The sequence below is a fragment of the Urtica dioica genome, chromosome 1 (genome assembly GCF_054948205.1).
Source record: "Urtica dioica subsp. dioica isolate 48M chromosome 1, U.dioica_male_clone48M_v1_H2, whole genome shotgun sequence".
In the NCBI taxonomy this organism is placed as follows: domain Eukaryota; kingdom Viridiplantae; phylum Streptophyta; class Magnoliopsida; order Rosales; family Urticaceae; genus Urtica; species Urtica dioica.
In genome coordinates, this window is record NC_142756.1 from 14,447,583 (window position 1) to 14,458,184 (window position 10,602).

At 40.3% G+C, this 10,602-nt stretch overlaps 1 long non-coding RNA gene across 1 annotated transcript; it reads right to left on the bottom strand.

Moving 5' to 3' along the window:
* Positions 1–4,064: 4,064 nt before the first annotated feature.
* LOC149407393 (uncharacterized) lies at positions 4,065–5,105 on the bottom strand. Its single transcript, XR_016296686.1, has 3 exons — positions 5,011–5,105; positions 4,223–4,324; positions 4,065–4,146 (listed from the first exon to the last, which is right to left on the bottom strand). It is a non-coding gene; the product is annotated as an uncharacterized LOC149407393 (long non-coding RNA).
* Between the last annotated feature and the right edge of the window lie 5,497 nt (positions 5,106–10,602).

Sequence of the window (10,602 nt, forward strand, 5' to 3'; positions counted from 1 at the left end):
GATCAAAATATAAAACCAAAAATACCATTGTAAATAAATACCATAAATAAAGTCGTAACCTTTAACGGAATTAAAAGGATCTTAAAATACGTAATTCAAAACGATATAAATAAAACCTTGGGTTTGGATTATTGAAAAACTGAAAGCAAAGCGGAAGTCTTTTATTTTCGAAAGCAGCAACCATAACCCAACCCTCTCGTCATCGCCGCCGCTGATCCACCCTCCTCACTTGTTCATAGGTTGTTTACCTACAACACGGACAGATATACATAGGTGAGCTAACGCTCAGCGAGAACAACTATACTCACAAAACAAGAGCAATAAACATGCATAACCAGTTATTAGTATTTCACTTGCTAAAAGGTGACACATGATATGAAATAGTAAAGTCTTGACATATTTTAATTCGGGGTCCCCTAGAGTAGTCATACCAATTTCAGTGTACATTTTGGTAACGAACTATGGGGCTGCAACCTTGTGAAGAAATTCTCTATGTGAGCCCTTGATTCGGCTCGAGAAGATCCTCTAGTTACCTCATTAGATCGAGGCGGTACGACCCTCTTATTTACTTGATAATCTTATTACTTGATTACGTCAAATGCAAGAATAACATAATTTATTGACATACTTGATAACATGCTTAGAATAAGAGCATATTGTAGACATCATGCCTAAGTGAATCATAACATATCATAAACACATAAATTATAACATATCATCATATCACACATATCAAAACAATCAAACATATAAAGTAACATAATACAACTAAAATAGATTACATGGCCGTTAATTTTATTTTTGAACAAATCCGTGTTGTAGTGAGATTATTCTCACATTCGCTTCAAAAATCACGACCGTTGGTCGAGGACGGCTCGGGAAAACTAAACGGGTCGGAAAAGCTACGCGGCTCGGAACCTAATCGAAGGGAAAATATTATTAAGCTACTGTTGAAGAAGTTCTAAACACAACACATGTTCTGGAAATTTTCAAAAACGACTTTCAAAGTGAAATTACCAAAATACCCTTGGTTATTAGGGTTTCGGTGAAAAACTAAAACTCTGACAAAACTTCTGTAAAAATTTCAGTACGTATAAAAGAAGTGCTAAAATCTAACTTTGAAATTTTGCCAAAACCTGTCTGTGCATCGTTTTTAAAATAATCAGAAAATATTCTGTATTTCATAAAAATATTTTTCGATTAAAGGTTTAGATAGAAGACATTTAAACCTAATTTTCCAAAAAGAATCAACGCAAAACCAAATTTGTTGAATCCACAGTAAACGTTTAAAGTATGAAAATCGGGAATGGGTCTCAGGTCTGTGCACTGATTTGAAAATAATCGAAAAATATTTTGTATTTCATAAAAATATTTTTCGATTAAAGATTTAGATAGAAGACACATAAACCTAACTTTTCCAAAAAGAATCAACGCAAAACCATACTTTTTGAAACCAGGGAAATCGTTTTAAGAAACCGTTTTCAATGAATCCGAACCAGATAGAAAAGAAAGCATACCTAATTAGAGCTACGAATTTCCAAACAAAAAGAGGGATGGAGGAGGGAGAGCAGAGAAGAAACGTGAAAAGAAAAGAATGGGATGCTTATATATGGTTTAATTAAACCCTGAAACCCCAAACCTTAAAAGCCCAAATCCTAATCTTACTTCTAATATTAATATATTAATTATTATTATTATATTTTTATAAAAACATAGTATATGCACATGCATGTAATAACATGATATAGATTACTAATTATATTTGTATAAATAACATATGTATAACATTATATTATGTTATATAACTTACATACATTAACGTACATAACATATATATATATTATACTTTTATATCACATTTCACACGTACATACATTAACTTTAATTTATAATCATAATATATATATATATATTTATATAATAATATATGTTAAGTATATATATATATATATACACAAGAACTTATTTATAATATATAACCTATATAAATTATATCTATATTTCGAAATCTAAAGAGTATATTAATTTAAAAAAAAATACCCTAAAGCATACATACCACATAAACAAATCATTCACTACTATTTTACTAAGAAAAAAAAAATACTAACGTCATTCGAACACAAAAATTTTAGCCTTTTAATTAAGCTAAAAAAATTGAGATTTCACAATCTCCCATACTTTTAGAATTTTCGTCCCGAAAATTAACAAAAGTCGAGAAAAACATAAGAATTCTTACTTGGACATACTAAAATTCTTTGAAAAGATCGGGATATCGTGTTTTCATGTCTTCTTCCCGTTCCCAAGTAGCTTCTTCTATCTTGTGATTCTATCATAGCACTTTTACCAAATGAATCACCTTGTTCCTCAAAACTTTCTCTCCGCGATCGAGAATCTGGACAGGTTTCTCTTCATACGTCAAGTCTTCGTGAACTTCGATGGGCTCTTGGATTAAGTCGTGCGTTGGGTCAGGTAGGTACTTCTTGAGCATCGAGACATGAAACACATTGTGCACCAATGCTAACTCGGGATTCAGGGCTAGCCGGTAGGCTACCTTTCCGATTGTTTCTATGATCCCGAAAGGACCAATGTACCTCGGGCTCAACTTTCCCTTCTTGTCGAACCTCATCATACCCTTGAGAGGTGCTACCTTCAAGAACACCAGATCTCCGACTTGAAATTCCAGTGGCCGCATTCTCTTATCGGCGTAACTTTTCTGTCGACTTTGGGCAGTTCCCATTCGATCACAAATTTTCTTGATAGCCTCTGTTGTGTCTCAGATAAAATCTGTTTTCTCGAGATTATTTTCTCCCGCTTCAAACCAGTGAATTCACTAGTACAAAAAACATCATTGGGTGCGACTTTTTTCGCACCTAAAATTCAAAAGTCGCACCCAATGATACCTTTAGGTGCGACTTTGTCGCACCCGAAAGTTCGCACCTAAAGGTGATGGGTGCGAAAAGTCGCACCCGATGGTCATGACTTTTAGGTGCGGTTTTCCGCACCCAAATTCGCACCCATAAGTCAGAAAAGATGTGCGAAAAAGTCCACGGGAAGGCCATTGGGTGCGACTTTTCGCACCCAAAGGCCTACCCGCCAAACCTTTGGGTGTGACTAGTCGCACCCATTGGCCAACCCGCCAAATTTTTGGGTGCCACAAGTCGCACCCAATGGCTTTCCCGCGAAGTCGCACCCAATAGCCTTCCCGCCATTATGTGGCGGGGAATGTTGACCTTTGGGTGCGACAAGCCGCACCCAAAGGTCTACCCGCTCAATTTTCGGGTGCGGATAGTCGCACCCGATAGTTTTTTTTTTGGTTTATTATGCTTATAAATTCTATGATTATAATAAAATAATACTTACTAAATAGTTTATTAATTAGAAAATTCATTAATTAATATTCATAATAATAATAAAAACTAAACATTTGTTGTTCGATTACAATAATTATTATAATGTACGACAAATAATTAAAAAAAATGTTCATTCTTTTCCCTTTCATTTTCCTCGGTTTGTAAACCACTCCTTGAATGTTTTACTCCCTCTTCCGCCAAATCTTCCTCCGGAACTGCTGCTACCTCCTCGTGCACTGCCGCTCGTACGCTCTCGCTGGAATTCTGATGAAGCTGGCGGCGTCGTCTGAGCATCTGCCATTGAAACTGATGGCGGCGTTGTCTGAGGAGACGGGTGCATTTGAGGCGACGGCGTCGTCTGAGGCATCCGTGGCAACATGCCGGGCGACATCTGAGGCATCTGTGGCATCGTGCCGGACGACATCTGAGGCAAGGGCGAAAACTGCTGCGTGAACGCGAACAGTTGTCGCTGCATCTCCTCCATCTGCTGTTGTTGGGCTCGCCTCATCTCATCCATAGCGAGTTGTTGTGCCGCCACCTGAGCATGGAGCTCGCCAACCACTGAATCTGGAACGCGGCGCCGCGACGAGCCTGAGCCTGACGACGAGCTTTCGTCCTGAGCTTGAGCAATAGCCCAAGATGATCTCGGGACCGCTGGACCTATTCCAACGTACCAATCTTGACGGTTCCCGCGAATTTCTAGCATCGCGTGCTCCTCTGCGTCGTCCTGGTTAAAGACTACGCCTTGCTCTTCTGCTTGTCGCTGAAGATCCGCCAGTAGAGTAACTATCCGCGCCTTTACACATAAGAAAAATTATTAAAAATTAATTATTATGTAAGTAACGTAATCGTAATTATCACATATGACTTACATGTGCTCGTCTCGCCCAATCTGTCGTCCATTCACCTTTTCTATTATGGTGTTTTTGCTCCCACGTCGTTAACGCGGAGCCCAAAGTCCCATCATCCTTACTCTGCAATTGTTATGAAAATATAAGTATTCAATTTATTTCAAATTAAGTATTTCAAAATTAGAATAACTTACGTTTAGGGATGGCAACGGGTACGGGTAAAGTCGGGTACACCTATTCCGTTACCCGTACCCGTTATAATTTTTTACCCGTTACCCGGACTCGTTTACCCGGATTTTGAAACGGACCGGGTAACGGGGATACCCGCCGGGTAAGCGGGTTAAAAATATTGGACCCGTTACCCATTTACCCGGTTTAAAAAAAGGGTAGCGGGTCGGGTAGACCCGTTTATATAATAAAAATCCATCAACAATATAAAATTTAAAAATAATAAAATTTAGGTGAAAAATATCAAAATGCTACTACAATATAAAGAACATTAAAATTTAAAATAAATAAATAAAAATACAAAAGAAGTCTTCATTGCAAATTGATCATTTTCATTGTAAATTTGGTCATCTTCATTGCAACATATTAAAATTTGTTATCTTTTTAAATATTTAAAAGTTAACGGGTCGGGTCCCGGGTAACCGGGTACGGGATGACTATTCCGTTACCCGTACCCGGACCCGTTAAAACTCTAACGGGTATTACCTGTTTACCAAAAAAGAACGGGTATTACCCGACCCGTATATATCGGGTAACGGGCCGGAACGCGGGTAACGGGTCAAATTGCCATCCCTACTTACGTTCAAATGACGATGAGCCAAGAAAGAAAGAGATCATTGAGTCGACCTCGTCTTCTTCTTCTTCGAATTCTCCTTGTTGCGATTAGACTTTTTCTGCAAATATTTAATTTTGTCATTATTCAATCTGATAAAGATATTGTGAATTATTACAATCATGCATTACGTACCTTGCAATCGTCAGTTGCGAACTCGTCTACCACCGCCTCCCAATCCTCTTTCTTATATCCCGGTGGTGTTTCCGCCTTAGCGTTTTCTTTGCTCCCTCAAAACTCCAACCTAAACTTCTCTGATAGCTTGGACTTCTGGTTGCGTCGCCTGATCTTGGCATTTCGAATGATAGCCTGATCAATCGTATTCTGATAGCAATCCGCAGGCAGATCCTCGTCGGTGTCAGGATCCGTGTACACAAATCTGAACTCGGAATGAAGTGCACTCAAAATAGCAGCCAACGTCTGGGGCGTCACTTCACTCCAATCACGAGTCGTAGGCGGGATATGTGCTTTCACCAAAGCACCGAGGCGGTTGTTAAATAGTCCAACCTTTTTATTTTCTTTCCTTATCTCTTGATAGAATGTTTGGTTTATTGGGTCCCACTTGACCACATTCGCACCTGTGTTGCTCGCGCCGACGTCGAGCCGGTTGTTGGTCCCCTTGATTTCTTAGGACCTTGGGAATCAGGTTCCTGTGGCGGACCTTGAGAATCCTGTCTCTGTGGCGAATCTCCACCTGAACCTGAAGCGGTCGACATCCTATAAAATGAAAACAACATTTGTAAATTGACATCATATAAAATAAAACAACATTTGTGAACATACATCACAAAACAAAAGGGAACAACATCATACAAAAACGTGGGTGACACCACGGATATATTTTATTATAAAACCTCACATATGGCGGAGGAAAACCAAGGTTACATAGATAGTTCTCATTCATCGTCATCAACATCAACATCAACATCAACATCAACATCTTCTCCCTAAAAAACGATGCATTCCTCATGATCATCATCGTCTTCCTCACCATTGTCAACGATATTTACTAGCTCAGCATCTTCGATTTCATGTCGATGATTCAGACGATCGATATTTGACAATTCTATTGTCAACGGAATCGAGGCTGAGGTGGTGGGGTCGACTTCAGGTTCTTCTCTACGTGCATCACGTCCATGTTGTGTTTCAACTGCGACTCAAACCAGTACGGCAACTCGTAAAAGATGCTTTTCTTGGTCCAATTCAGTTCGCACTCAGCTCGCTTTCGTTTTTTGCCTACAGCGGCAGCGTGTTTGCCAGTAGTCGTGCAAGAAACACCAGCCAACTGAGCGAGTATGTCTTGCGAAGTCAACTTCTCGGGTTTATTTCGTTTCTCGTGCTTATCTTTGTAATGATCGTTGCTTTTCCTCAATCGGTGATGCCTTTTTAAGAACCGACGATGGTCGTAGTAGACGATCCTGTTTCTGACTTTTAGGGACGGCGTGTCAAAGTTGCACGTAGGGCAAGCGAGATACCCCTGGCCGCTCCATCCCGATAAATACGATCTAGCCGGAAAATCGTTTATCGTCCAAAGTAACGCGGCACGCAACCGAAACACTTCATCTTTGGCTCCATCACGAACGCGGACTCCATTCTCCCACAGTTCTTTCAGCTCTTCAACCACAGGCTGCAAAAAAACGTCCATATCTTTTCCTGGTGAATGAGGCCCCGGGATCAGAAGCGTGAGCATCAGGTACTCTTTCTTCATGCACAACCAAGGCGGCAAGTTGTACGCCGTAAATACTACATGCCACATGCTGTATGATAGGTTCATATCCCCAAACGGGTTGAATCCATCCGCAGCTAGCCCAAGCCGCACGTTCCGAGGCTCTGCAGCAAAACCTAGGTATCTCTCGTCCAAATTCTTCCACGCTGTACCATCCGCATGATGTCGTAGAACGCCACCTTCCCTGACGCGATCTCTTTCGTGCCACTGCATATGAAGCGCCGTGTGTCGAGATGCGTACAGTCGCTTCAATCGATCTTTCAAGGGAAAATATCGCAATATCTTTTACGGTATCTTCTTACCAGTTGGCTTCCATCTACTCTCGTTACATATTGGGCACACGTCGACGTTCGCGAAATGTTTTCGGAATAGGACACAGTCATTAATGCACGTGTCGATCATCTCGTATCCCATGCCAAAACGCTTCAGCTTTGCTTTTGCCTCGTAGTGCTTCTCCGGTATTCGATTACCGGCTGGATGAGACTTCCTCAAAAGCTGCAGCAGTTCTGTGAACGACTTGTTCGTCCAATGGTTCGTGACTTTAAGGTGCATCAACTGAACCAAGAATGACAACGACGAAAACTCCTTGCATCCAGGGTACAATTCCGCTTCCAACTCAGTGAACAAGTCTTCCACTTGCTCCTCCGCACGCACATCGCTCGGAGCCGGCTCCGTAACACCATCGAAATCCTCGTGATCTCTTATATCCTCCACAGCAGCATGTATTCCTCCTACTCCTCTCTGGGTTGTTTCTCCGATGGGGACTTCTTCAAGATGACCGACGGAATGCACGACCTCGCCATGATGATACCATTCTGTGTAGCTCGGGGTAAACCCTTTGTTTAGCAGATGATGCCTTACAACCCCAATGTCGTGCCATCTCACGTTGTTGCAAGGCTTGCATGGACATCGATATTCGTAATTATCGTTCGGAAATCTTCTTGCAGCGCGGATAAATTCATTAACTCCGATTTTATACTGCAAGGACAACCGATTGTTCTCGGTGATCCAATCTCTACTTGGATTGGACATTGATTTCGCTAAACGAAGAAAGAGAAAATTAACAATTATTAAGAGTTATTGCTAAGGGACGAAGAACTATAAAGATGAAATTATGAATTTTATGTTATTTGAAGTCGAATTGAAAAAATTAGGGTTTTGAGAATAATTGGTTGGAAACTCTACCGAAATTTCGGCAGAATTTCCCCTATAATTCTAACAAACCAAAAACCTGCAAACTCATTTCAAAAGCATATATAAATCATCCAAAACTATCTTCATAATCAACTAAACCCTAAATCGAACCTCCGTGGCTCGATTACAACAAAAATTCAATAATATCAACTCATTTATCAAAAATATGTAAACTAAAACTAAATTATACAATAACTCAACTAAATTCAATTTCATGATTAACAATTGAACAAATAACTTAAATTATATTATATTAACTTAAAAAATTACTAACTAAATTAAGTTCAACTACATAAAACATTTTACCAATTTTACTAATTATATCAAATTAATTTCAATTACATGATTAACAATTTTGATAAGGGATTATATCAAATTAATTTCAATTACATTAACAATTTTACCAATTTTACTAATTATATCAAATTAATTTCAATTACATAATTAACAATTTTTATAATTATATCAAATTAATTTCAATTACATAATTAACAATTTTATCAAACTAACTACATTATTAATACATATATACATATAAAAAACTATTTAATTACCTAACTAATTAACAATTAGACTAATTATACTAATTACAATTAATCTAAATTAATTAAAAACACAATTAAAAAGGCTTCGAGAGGCTAACCTGTAGGCGGGACTTGAGCATGGCGAGGCTGCGAGAGGCACGACGGTGCTGCGATGGGGAGTTCGTGGGCGTCGCTGCCTGGGTTTCGCCAAACCAACTGAAACAAAAAGAAAAAAACACACATACACACTGAGTAACCCTGCAGACTAACAAAAACCAACAGAAAAAAAACATTTCAAAATCATCCAATAATTCTCGGAATCAAAAAGCCTCAAATTAAACATCCCAAACCCTAATTTTTCCAATTTCGGCCAAAATCAAGAAATTTCCAAATAAACAACTTCAAATTCACAAATCCAGGTAATAATCAACATCAACCGAGCTCAATCAATATCGAAAGCAAATCAATTTCACGCAATTATCAAGGAAATAAAAAATCCTAAATTTTCCAATCTCAAACCCTAATTTTTCAATTTTCATTTCGGGTAAGAGATTCTCACCTTGTTTTCGTGAGATTGGTGTTGTCTCCGGTGCTCACTTTCTCTTTCTCTGGCGCTGATTCTCGGTCCGGCGTCCTCGGTGAGCTCGCGGCGGTCGTTTTTCTTGGTTGGAGCGCGCGGCGATGGCTGGGTCTCGAAGCTTGATGGCGCGCAAGGAAATGAAGAAGCGGGCCCGAGCACAGACAGCCGTCACGCGGTGGTGGTCGCTCGCCGCGGGAGCAGAGGCCGGGCGGAGAGCCGTCGGTGGTGGTCGGAGAGAGCGACGGTGGACTGTGGTTGTAGGAGAGAACCTGGAGAGGAGAGAGGGATTATGAGAGAGGGTCGGATTGAGAGAGACGGAGTGATTATGAATGAAAATCGCATAGAAAATTTCATTTATATCCTGACCTTGAATTTCGGTGCGGCTTTCTCGCACCCAAAAGTTTCATTGGGTGCTGCGACTTTGTCGCACCCAATGACCTGTGACGGACTTTTCGGTGCGACAAAGTCACACCCAATGACGTGTACCGCACAGGAAAATTATGTTTGTAGTAGTGATTGGAGATCGGCACTTTCTCCCATAGAGAGGTTCATACGGTGCAACGCCGATTGAGGCTTGGTAGCTATTGTTGTATGAGAATTCAATAAGTGACAGCCTCTTACTCCAACTCCTACCAAAATCCATGACACATGCCCTTAGTATATCCTCTAGGGTTTGAATCGTCCTCTCGGATTGGCCATCCTTTGGGGGTGAAAAACGGTGCTAAACTTTAATTGCGATCCCAGCGACTTTTGCACACACCTCCAGAAGTTAGAAGTGAAACGACCGTCACGATCTGAGATGATGGACAGAGGAACGTCATGTAGTCTCACCATGTTATTAACGTATAACTCAACTAACTTCTCCACGGAGTACGTGACTTTCATCGGGATAAACCTAGCAGACTTGGTCAAACGGTCCACCACTACCCAGATAGCATCATAACCCTCAACCGTCTTAGGTAATCCAACCACAAAATCCATTTTGATTTCTTCCCACTTCCACTCAGGAACTTCGATTGGCTGTAATTCTTCAGCTGGTCGTCGATGTTCGGCTTTCACTTTCTGGCAGGTAAGACATTTACTGACAAACTTTGCAACGTCGCCCTTCATTCCGTTCCACCAAAAGTGTTTTCGGAGGTCTTGATACATCTTCGTGGAATCTGGGTGGACTGAATACAGCGTCTCATGTGCTTCGGTAAGAATTTGCCTTCGTAACTCATCTTCCACAAATCCTTCCATCGAAAAAGAGTACATCATTCTCCGAAATGGAAAATTTTGACTCTTGGCTTTCCAACGCATCGTCTTTCAACTTTGACATCTCCGGATCACGTATTTGCGCTTCCTTGATCCTCTAAAAAAGATCTGACTGTAACGTCATATTGGCTAACCCTTGTGTGACAATTTCAACTCCCAAATTGTTGATTTCATCAGTGAGTTGAGGAGATAATGCTCGCATCATCGATAGCCTAGCCTCATCATTCCTACTTAAGGCATCTGCTACCATGTTTGCCTTTCCGGGGTGGTAATGGATACCTC